The 12,058-nt window shown below is 42.5% G+C and overlaps 1 long non-coding RNA gene across 2 annotated transcripts; it reads left to right on the forward strand.

Annotated features, from left to right (window-relative positions):
• The first annotated feature begins 5,133 nt into the window (after positions 1-5,133).
• On the forward strand, positions 5,134-8,509 carry LOC131891663 (uncharacterized). Of its 2 annotated transcripts, XR_009374446.1 has the most exons (5): positions 5,134-6,096; positions 6,166-6,189; positions 6,275-6,475; positions 6,539-6,970; positions 7,047-8,509. It is a non-coding gene; the product is annotated as an uncharacterized LOC131891663 (long non-coding RNA). The 2 variants fall into 2 exon arrangements; XR_009374445.1 differs by having other exon boundaries at positions 5,138-6,096; positions 6,166-6,475.
• The last annotated feature ends 3,549 nt before the right edge of the window (positions 8,510-12,058 follow it).

Raw genomic sequence — 12,058 nt, forward strand, 5'->3', positions numbered from 1 at the left:
TATTACTCGCGGCAACCCAATAGTAGATTTGATCTAAGACCCTTACCAGACAACCGGAATTCTGACCATTCCTACAAAATATCAATTTTGTACTGTATCATCAGCCAAGAAAGAGGTACTGACATTATACAAATGAGATGATATTGAGGCTTTCTCTTGCGTCAAAGACCTTGGCTTTAACTCTTAAGGATGATGGAATAACTATTTATACAATAGCGGGGGCATTCTTTGCGTGGAGTTTATGAATGTGAGGCTCGAAGAAATTCGATAAGGTCAAGACACCTTGAATGCGCTCGCTATTTCATAGTCCGAGTTTGCAGATTTCGTCTTCGACTAATTGAAGATCAAGAAGATCGAGGGAGCGAGTATAAACAACATTAGAGCTGAAATCTTTGCCACGGACTCTACCCATATCAATATCGAACACGGAAACCAGGAAGCCGGTTCGGACCTACTACATAGATATTCGTCAGGAAGATTGCCGAACGTGACCAACCATATATACCCGTTGTACTTGACCCCACCACACAAGTTCAACTCCAGCCAGGCACACAACATACGATTATAACCGATCTATCGAGTCTGATAGTGTTAGCGACCAACTCAAATCCAATTATGTCCCAATAGAACTGAAACCGAGGACTTAACCCTACAACTCCTTGTTCGATCTCATCCCAGGAAGCAATTGCCGAAACAACCCTGATCTCATGTGTATCTCTGGTAGTCCCCTCTGGTTAGTGGTTTCTGGAGGACTAGCCCTCTAGTGGTTCCTTTCAAGAAACCAAGGCAAGAAACAAAGTGAAAATGGCAGTACAAAGCCAAGCAAAGTGGCAAAAGATTTTCAATGAGCGGGAATATTTTCCATTCAAGCTCTTGGATGACATGAAATATATCTTCTGTAAGATATGCGAGCATGCCCTTCTTGGAGGTCAAAGGTCCAATTTCAAGCAGCATCTCAATTCAGGACGTCACCTAGCAAACGGAAAAATCTAACGAAGCATGCTCCAATCACAAATTGAAACTGGTGCTAACAATGCGGTTGTTCCCAAGCCATGAAGTGAAGTTTTGGGCCGAAAAATTTGTACAGCTTTTCTATCTGCAAACATGGATTAAGCTTGAACACCTCAGGATCCGCGGTTTATAGGAAACACCTTTAGGCGTACAAATTCCCAATGAGTCTACTTTGAGAAAAACTATTTGCCTGACTGTTACGGAGAGGTAGCAGAATTAATACGACTTTAGCTGGTTGGATGCCCCCTGTGGATTAGTATGGAGAAAACAACAGATGCCATGTGCCGCGCCGTGGCAAATGTCCTCCTTGCAAAACTTGATGAAAAAAACTACCAGAAGCCATACTTGTTCTCATGTGTCTTTCTTGACCAATGCAAATTGGGCACTGTAGTTCGGCTGATCAATGACACCTTGCGCTGGTTGTCCCCAAGTTTTGATTGCCATCATGCCACGATAATTCTCTTCGATTCAAAAAGTACCAAGCTTTATTGACGAAACCTTTGCTTCTTTTGGACCTTGCCTTTATCGGGAGCAATCTGTCATTCCTCCCAAAATACATTACGAGCTTGGAGGAACCTGGTTTGCCGCTAACAGAGGCACTAACCACCTTCAAAAAGGCCAGAAAAAAACTTCAAACCATTCCAGGGGATATCGGCAACACTTTGCAGGTACAAAGCTTTTCAAATGTACAATAATTTAGAACAAGTTTAAGAATAATTTGATTTTTTTTTCGGATGAAGATAAACTCGGTTTGTCAAAAAGCAGCAAACTTCATTATGGGGACATCCCAAGCAATACCAAAACACTTCAACCCATTGAGCATTACAGAGCTCAAATATACCCCTACCACAAGTTTTGATGTTGAGCGATCGTTTTCTTTGTATAAATGTCTCCTTGCAGGCCGCCGCCAGAGACTAACGCCGGAATTAATTTGGAAAGCATTTCCAAAATAATAATAGTTTATAGCTATTACAAGCGTACCAAAAAATCAATGTTATCAGCTATGCCAATACACCAGAAAAAAAAATCACATACTTTTTACTTTTCACATATTTCATCGCTTTTTTGCCTTTTCTTTGCTGTTTTTGCCATTTTCGGCCACATAAAAATGTATTTTTTGCCTCGGAAGATCACTTTCAAATCCGATCTCTATTAATGAGCGAAATGAATTTCCGCGCAGCACTAATCTCGAACCTATGCAACCTTATTCCGCCGCTAGAAGTACGATGAGGTCGGGTGGAAATTCAGTCGTGACAAGTGTATTGATTGTATTCTTGTTATATCAGTTTGTTAAGTTTATTTCTGTGTTTTAACAATTCATAACTGTAATATGATAATTTTTAACCATGATTTCGTTTATTTGTGATCGTGAAGTTTAAGACATTTTTAGTACCATTAGATGAAAATGCTTTTGGTGCGTAGAAAATAATCCGCGCAAAAAGGAAAACTAAACTGGCAGATGTATCCTTGTAAAATTTCAACCACAAGATTGGCTAGTCTACTTTGCCAAGTTCAAGAAAGAATAATTGGAAATTACAAATACTTAGGAGATTTTAGGTGCCTATATTAATTAATTTAAGGCTTTAGGGAAATGTTTATGAAACTAAAAGAATATTATTTATGCTATCATAAAAGCTCATCATTTGTTTTTTTGCAATTAACTAAAGTAGGTTTTTGACATTTTTCTATATATTTTATTGCAAAATGCAACTTTCAAAGTGTAATAACTAAGCATCTGCTGAATAGATATTGATAAAATTTGGTGTCAGTGCGTAATTAGAAGTTCTGATAATATTGCTTGGCTAGGTTTAGCACAAAGATACTTAAAAATATATTTTGAGTGCATTAATATACTAACATGAGCTACTTTTAAAGATGCTTATTGAACAAAAATTGTTCCTTGTGTTTATTTAGCAAAGAAATTGGCAACTTGAAGTCTTGGCATTTGAGCAAGCACTTAATCAGGAATTATGGCCACCGTGGTGAGCAATCATTCATCCCGTACATTACTTATCCATATCATATCGGGATGATGTACTCGATTGTGCACGGATCCCATCACTAGAGACTGGGGTGTTGCTTGAAGAGCAGGCACACTCAGAAATTGAGAGGTCGACTGATTTGACCAATGTAGAAATTGTAGAGATGTCTCCATTTATAGTAAAGAAGGATTAGACTTTTTTGAAGAAAACAGTCTCCCCTGGTCATCGAAAGCTTCCTTGTACTGGAGAAGGAAAAGGCTACCACCCTAAAAGCTGCCAAAAGCTTCTCAAGATCGGCATAGAGAAGTACAATAGAAAGAAGAGATGTTCGAAGGTAGATTGTCCTCTTTTTCACCCGTACATGTGCCGTCAGTATATGAGACTTAAGACGTGCTTTAATGTACGGTGTACCTTCGTCCATGTAGAAGGGACGCAAAGAAAGGCGAGAAATAGGATAGCTCAGTTTCGTAGTTTTAGAGCTGACCCTATTCCTAAGCCCACTCCATCCCACTTCGTTAACCCATTCAGCTTCCGCCCTCCCACTCCTCGTACCTCCCACTCTCTCACCCAATTTCCTCCTCTTCCCTCTAACACCCAATCTACACCCATTCCTATTAAAACCCTCCTTCCTAATGTTCCTTGTCCCTCCCCTATTCCCAAAATACGTTCCTATTCTCATGAAGCTGCCCAAACCGTTTCCCAAACCCAAAGCTCATGCTTTGCCTCCAGTAGAACGTAGCTTTGTTTGATCTTTTACGGTTGGACAGGATGGTCCAAGATCTTGTGAACGTGGTCCGTCAAAAGAGAGGCCCGTAAAGGGGCTATATTTGAACGTGCATTGTCTGATTTCTAAAAAGGACAACACAAAAGCTAAGATCTTAAAAGAACTGGCCGTTGAGAGAGATTTCATTCATCTCTATAACAGAAACCTGGTTTCGCCAGAGTTTTTAGATTAGAACTCTAAGAACTAACCATAGTTGGTTTCAACTTAGTTCGTTGTGATAGGGTACGCCCTGATAATCCCATTTTCTCACATGGGGGTGTGTGCCTATATGTTAGAAATGACTTGCACATTCGTCATGTACAAATGCCGAATGGAGAAGTAGAGGTCTTAGTTTGTCATATCCGAAACTTGATCTGTCCATTGTAACAATATATAGGCCCCCTTCTTGTTCAGCAAGCTCTTTTATGTCAGCTCTCCAATTCACTAGAGCTAGTCTCTCTTTTTTGTTTTTCACAAACAAAGAATTGTCTCACAACTAAAACCAGGTCCATAGGCGAATGCCCTTGCAGGCCACGGAATGTTCAATTTTTATATCCTGCATTTTGAAAGGGCATAACATCTATACACAGTTGTTCGATTGCGTTGAAATTTGAAATACCTAATTGCTTTCACTTGGGGCAAGCTCGAATTTAAGAAAATTCAAATACATTCACTGGCTTTCAAGTGGTCAATTCTAGACCATAGCATCCCCGTCCACATTTCAGTGCTTCATAGACAAACGAATGTTTTCAAAGTTTGAGTTTGCAAACATCCGGATGTTCTCCGAATAAGGTGAGATAACTAACGACCGTGTTTGTGAAATGGAGCTGGATTATTCCTGCGTTTCAAGATATCTCCCTTGGGATGATAGTTCAAGAAAGGACGTTATCATCAAATTCCGGGAAAATAAACGGAGCATTAAAACAATGCTAAGAGCTGTATGTGCCTAGGAAACAATTATGCTGCATGTAATTCTAGTGAATTTATAGACTTTGTGTTAACAGAGTCATTTTTGTTTTCAAAATTGTATCCCCTTGTGCAATAGTCTAGCTTTTCTTGCAAAAACGTTTTAAATTCATTGTTGCTCGACCAATCCTTTACTCAATACTAAAAAACCTAAGCACAACTCCAGGCAGTCCCACCTTTTCATTAGGTGTGTTTGGCAAAGAAAATGAATTGAATACACGTATGAAATGTTAGATTGCTAATCTATTCTTGGGAATTGAAGGTACGCTTTACCTTACTCTCCTATTATTGTACACATGGCCTAATAAGCATCTTTATTGCCTCCTTGAATAGCCAGCCGACCTGTTACCTGACCTAAGGCATCACATAACCAAAGAGAACGCAACACAACCATCACGTCTACTCTTTGGGCCTGTGGATAGAGCTACCGATCTTCTTGAACTCGAAGAAAAAACAACAGTCGGACAGTGATTTCAACACATGACGAGTGTATTCTCGTCCTCTGAGTATATGAGCATCCATCTAGTACTTTTTGATAAAATTCATCTTTCCTGCAGGTGCTCAGTTCATGTCCCAAGAAGCTTTACTAAACTTGGAGGAGTCCTCATCAGGTCAAATGGATCAACCGCAAGAAGCAGAGGAGGAGGCAAAGGTCCCTCTATTTCCCAGAAGCACTGCAGTGATCCGAGTGCTTTTGCGGGAAAGTGAATGATCAGAACTTTGAAATCATCCTGGCTCTTGGCGTGGACAGCAAATCTACCGACCTGAACCAAACTCCACTCCTGGGTTTGGCCATTTTGTCCAAGTTGTTCCACGTGGTGAAATTCTTAATGAATAATGGCGTGGATGGGCGTGCCACCGACAGCCAAGGGAACACCATCCTTCACATGTTGGCCAAATGTGGGTATCACAGAATCATCATGATGGTCAAAAATATTTGGCGGTTATTGGGTAAAGAAGTGGCGAATCCGGACTTGCATTGGATGACATTAAATGTTGAGAGACATTCACCAATTGGAAACACCATCTATGAGAGCAACGAACCTGCCACTCGAACCCTTCTAAAATAATTGGGCCCAACCGAATTTAAAAGTCAGCGTGTGGTTTACATGGCGGTAAAGAGAAATTCTATTGGAGGCTTAAAAGCTCTGATTACTTGGCAAAAGAAGAACAAGTCATCGTAATCGATTTTGATATCAAGGCCTGAAAGGTCTACACGAACGCCCTTGGAGGTGGCTCTCGAACAGAGGCATTCAGAAGCCTTGGAGTTATTGCTCGCAACAGAGGTTGTGGATCAGAATTCAAATCTAGTTCCATCCCTTGCCAGTTACGGCAAGCCGGAAATGATTGAGCTTATGTGGCCACGCCCTAATGGTAGCACCAAGAAACGAATTAACTAAAGTGTGTTTCGAGACCAATTCATCACCTAAGTTTTTCATGCAGAAACCTGAGTACCTCCAAAAAATGGTAAGAGCTGCTGAGCTCAAGGGAGTTCTTAAGTTTCGTACCGACAACAGACGGGCACAATATTTAAGAGTCCACCTTATGTTAGCATTTGCCAATGATATGGCCGTAGAAGCTCAACTTATCCTTGACTATGTACAACAATATTCGCCAAAGGATGCAGAGGCCATGGAAAATCATTACCGGACAATTCTCCTACCATCGAATCAAAAGGGAAGCTGCCTTTTATCTGATTCTAATCCAAATACATCACCCCTTGTGATGAGCATGTCAAATGAAAGTTTCCGAAGTTCGTAGCCATGGTAAGAGGATATAAGCAAGCTTCATACCCAAGATATGTTTCATTTTTTAGAAGAGAGTACCTTATCAATATAGAGGGGAAGTGCCTGATGAAGATCCTAGGGACAGTGGACGAGTCTGAAGGACGAGCTCACCATACCTCAAAAACACTAGATCCCCAGAGCCTACAAATTTGTTTAGGACCTGGGAAGCCCCAAAACACTACCTTGGAACATTATTTTAAGCAATTGATGCGAAGGGGAACCCTAAGCCAACGGATCCTAAGCCTTGAATCAAAGGACGACCGGAATACGGTTTTGAAGTGGCATCGGGAGTGGGCGATGCAGGTGTTTGACCTTCAAATCCTTCATCAAGTTACCGATGCCCTTGGCACTCTGCCGTTAGATCAAAGGCAAAACATCATTTGCGAAGCCTCTGGAGATTGCACTCCCGATGTTGAAACGTCTCATGGATGCCTTCAACACGCCGTCAGCTCTTAAAAGAGGTAACTGCAGTAATATCGTCGATTCATTGGGAAGCTCTTTTGGTGGAATCTATTTATATTTTTTGTACCCTTGCAGATTGTTTGTCAATGAACTTGTTCACCAAGAGCATCTCTGCCACAAGAATGATGAAATCAAGGGTACCAAGTGCGTAAAGAAACAACTTACACACGAGAATAACATCATGTATACCAGTGACATGTTCAGCTCGTTCTACCCAAAATCAGCTTGGGGAAAATTGCTTTCGTTTTTGTTTCTCACGCTAGTTCCTTCCCTTATCGGAGCCGCCTTGATATGCTTGGATATTTGGCAAGACATGATATTAACTGAAGAGTACGACAGTCTGAGAAACAATTCCAACAACAGTGTAGAAACGTCCCACAAATATGACGTTGCCTTCCGAATTCGCTTTGCCAGCCAATTTCTGCATTTAATCACCTCAATTCCCATCTGCATATGGATTTGCTGCTCCTCTTGGAGGCAAACCTTCAACCTTTGTCGATCTGGTGGTGCCACGAGTACTCTTGACAATCTAGTTACATTTCTTGTGATCCTGCCACCCATTGTGTCTGCCCCTGCCATTTACTGTACACGGGGGCTTTCGTCCACGTCCACAGCATTGGGTTTCATGATGATGTCCAACGCGTTCTCGGCCACTCTGATCATCTGTCTTTCCATTTCTCGTATGGTCACAACAACCAAAATTGTCTTCGGACACGACCAGAAGAGATCTCAAAACAATTGACACCTCCACCGAATCGAACGACTGCTGGCCATGACAACCATTGGCGAATCGGGACTTGAGGCCATTGTTCAACTCGTTCTCTTGGCTATTGTCGGAGGAAAGTTTTACCGACCGTTTGAAGCAGAGTGGGTTCGTTTGGGGATCGTTACAAACCATGGCGGCACTCTTCACCACCGAGGAAAATGCGAGCCTGTTTCAAGTGTGGCTCTTGTCCAAGCTCATCCTTTCGTGTTTGTCCATCATCCTAAGTGTGAGTAAAAATTACCGACACCTGAGAAACAATAGCGTGAAATTGCCACATCTGGCCTTCATCTATGTGTCCCTCACGTGCCAGATTTTGACACCAAGACGACTAAGGTGTTGCACAGCATACCTTTGGATTACAGACCTTGTATTTCATAACAAGTCTCCTTATTAGCATCTTGTGGACTTGGATCTCTTCCATTTGCGCTGGCAGTCCGGTACAAAGTGGAACCATGATAGAGATCCCTGTGTTACTTTTTGGAAGCCTTGTATGTCACATCATCTACTTTGCAGTTTATGGACATCCTTGGAAGGTCATTGTGCGAATGAATGCATGGAACAGATTCCAAAAGGTGTGATCGGAATTTTGCACATGCCTTTCCAATAGGCTTCAAAATCTAAGATCTCTCTTTTAATTGAATTTTCCTGGAGAAAAACCCTGCACGTTTTTTATGTTTGAAAATAAATGATAATCATTTAAAAAATCTGATGCTTTTTTTGAAGAAAGGAATATATTTTGCCCCGTTCAGAAAACTGGGGCAAGATTTGAGAAAGGATCATATCGGATTGATCATTTCGCCTGAAGATGGCACCTCAAGAGGTTTCATTTACAAATTGATATTGTCCCAAAGGTCCAGAAGGGGGGGGGGGCATATAATTTCCATAAAACACACTTTATGTCATGATTACATTAAGCCTCCATGAAGTCACGCATTAAGGCGGCATTCATTGGCAATCATGTGGTAAAATCTTAATTTTCTTGGAAAAGCCTACAAAAGTTCAATCTTTTTAATACGTTGTTAGATAAATTATCTTAATATATTTTGCTTGTCTGTGACTAAACGACGTCCATTACTTACTTGGATTGGGAGTTAATGATGTTTTTCATCATACACTAGAATAGTCTTTGCTCCTTTCCAAATTAGGCAGGCATCCAAGGATTTGCATTATTTGATTGAGGATATTTTTTGTAATTTCGGTTGATTATTGGACATGCTTTCTAAAAGGCGTGTGAAATTTATTGCATGACGTCTTTGAAAAAGCCTCAACTGGGTCAAATTCTGGTAAGCTCTAATATTCATTTTGAGGTTTTAGGCGTTGATTGGTAATGTTAAGAGTTCTTGTCAGAATATGTTGCTTTAATGGGATATCTTTAGTATTTGCACTTTTCTTTGCTGGCGAAGTAAAGAGGCCAAGGTGATCATTGACATCATCAAGTAAATTTTTGGTCAGGTGACGCCTTGAATGGCGGACGTGCTTTTTATACTTCTCCGACTAGTTTTTATTGGTTTTAAGTTGATGACATAAGACTGACTGTGATACCAGTGAGTGGGGCCATGCCCTCGAACAATGGCGCCCATGAACCTGTGATATGCCTGGTTCAGTGCACCTCCCCTTCCCATCCTTCCTCTTCCCATATCCCCCGGCCCACGTCTTTTTCAAAGCGTGAGCTTTTAGCCCTCCAACCCTCTTCCTCTTTACAAACATCCCTTTCATCCTTCCCCCCCTCAATGTCCATAGTGATCTCTCTTTTCTAGGTCGGATTGAACAACTGGTTATCGCGAGGAATCAGCACCGGCGGCAACAGCGGATCAAGCGGAGAGGAGGGAATCAAACGGTTTCGGCCTGCCTCCTGAACTGTCATGGAAGGACGAACATGCTGCGAGTGGTTGGAGCTGGACGGTGTCTCGACCAGATCCGAGGAGACGCTTTCACCTTCTTATCCGAAAAGTGGGTGGGTCACCAAGGAGATACACGAGAGTTGCTTTCCTGGCAAACAGAGCTTTGTGATACATGCCAGGAAACCTGCTGGGCGTAGTCGGCTCAGTGGTGGTTAGAAGCTCTTCTATCGTCCTCTCATCATCACATACCTGTGGACGCCCAAGGCTTCACCATCATTGGCGTTTATTATCAGCCAACCACGGACTACAATGATCTCGTCTCGGACCTCATGTCCATTCTTCAGAAGGTGAAGACTCTGGGGACGATCATCATTGGTGGTGACTTCAACATCCGCCCTGCCTTGGGTGAATTCTCCGAGCTCGCCCAGATCCTGAGCCAATGGAGAATCACTCTGCGCTCCGACACGGAAGTCCCAAGAAACACCTACTCCTGGGCGCCTCTGTACTTGACTACATTTTCATATCAGAAAATACTTGATCTACGGCCAGTTTCGTCCATCCACTGGCCATTTCTGATCACCTCCTGATTTCAGTCACCTTCAAGATGCCCAGAAATTTCCATCATCTGGGCGTGACACCAAAATGGGACGTACGTGTGTGTTAGACGTATTATCCTGGTGCTGAGCATGTTGCTCATGCTCATGTGAATCCTTTCTAGTCATGTATATAAATGTGTACTAGTCAAAATACAGTCAGTCACGAAGCGTACACAACTACGTGGTCAATGTACAAAAGGGCGCGGCTTAACTAGAGGCCCTGTAGCTATCCATCAACACCAGGGTTGTGAGCAATCTAGCTGCAATGGCCCAAGGCATTTCGCAAGCATTTAAAGAGTCCTTCTCAGTGCAGAGGAGGAGATGAGGACTCAAGACCCCAGGAACATTCCAAACAACCATTGGTTTATTGACCTGGAGAACCCCTTCTTGAAGATGGTGTCCCCTCTACTAGCTGCCTGCTTTTCCAGATTGGCCAAGCATAGAGATCTCCTTCCAGAGTTCCAATTTGGTTTCCGGAGAAGCCACTCAACCACTACGGCATCTCCTCTCCTCTATGAAATTGTGCACTGGAACATGAGCAACAAGAGGAGAGTGTATGGATGCTTTGTGGATTTCTCCAAAGCATTCGGCAGGTTGGACCATGAACAACTGGAATATGAACGGGGACGCTTGGTTTGGGAATTAGGTTTTCGCGATTAAGTTAACGCATTATGTTCTTCTTCAAATGAGAATGATCCCAGGCAACAACAATTACTCATTTCAATTTTCAGCTTGATCGAGCGATTGGATCAAAGGTTATGCTGTCTTAAAAGGCACTAAAAAGCTCTTCAATGAATGAACGAACTAGCCCTCTTGTGGTAATTGATTACCAGAAGAGGGCTAAGTCATTCATTCTGTGCTCTGTTATGTACTGCACTTTGAGAGGGCATCACTGTTGACCCAGTCGTTTGATTGAGCTGACATTTGAAATACGCAATCGCAGGGATGTGGGGCCAGCCTTATTTGAAGAAGAATTTCATTCATTGACTCGAATTGGAGTTGCTAATTTTCAACCTTACCATCCCCGTCCATATTCCAGTGGTTCATGGATAGACCAAACGCGGTTATTCCTCAAACTCCAACTCTGGGGAGTTCCGCGTTCAATCTGTGTCCTGCTGTCCAACATCTATGCAGGACTCAGATGCTCCGTTCATTCTGGTGAGGACCTATCCCCCTGCTACATTGCTTCCATTGGTCTTCCTCAGGGGGATCCACTATGGCCAATTCTTTTCAATCTCTTCGCATCTGACCTGACCCAAGCCCTCACACATCAAGGCCCCACCATTAACCATTTTATGGTACAACATATCCAATATGCAGACGACTTGGTTCTCTTGGCTAAATCAGCCATGGAATTGCAAAATGCCATCAATGCTCTCCATGGGTATTACCAAGAGAACGGCCTTCAAGTCAATACCATCCAGGCAAGAGTCATGGTTTTCCACCTCTTTCTTTATCCACAATAGTCTGATTGAAATCGTCAATAATTTTAATTATGTCGGTTAGACATTCTCTACTCAACTCTCCTTCACCAACCATCTCAAATCATCAATATTCAAAGCCAGGGCCTGAATCGGATACATGTGCAATAGACTACGCATCAAGAATCTTGCCCTTCCATTAGTTCTTCAACTCTTCCACACCAACATCAGCCCATTTTCCTCTACGGCCTACACCTTTGGCTTGCCTACTCCACCCAATCCACCCTCAAATCCGCCGATGCCACCTTCACCAAGTTCTTCAAATGATACCTGTGTTTGCCCCAATAGGCCAACAATGCATGGACGCATTTTCTATGCGAAACTGAGCCCCTCACCATCGGGCTGGCAAGGCTAGTATCCAACAGTGTTGGGCACCTGACCTCTCCGGAGTTGGTGTCCGTAC

This window comes from Tigriopus californicus, chromosome 12 (assembly GCF_007210705.1).
Source record: "Tigriopus californicus strain San Diego chromosome 12, Tcal_SD_v2.1, whole genome shotgun sequence".
NCBI lineage: Eukaryota > Metazoa > Arthropoda > Copepoda > Harpacticoida > Harpacticidae > Tigriopus > Tigriopus californicus.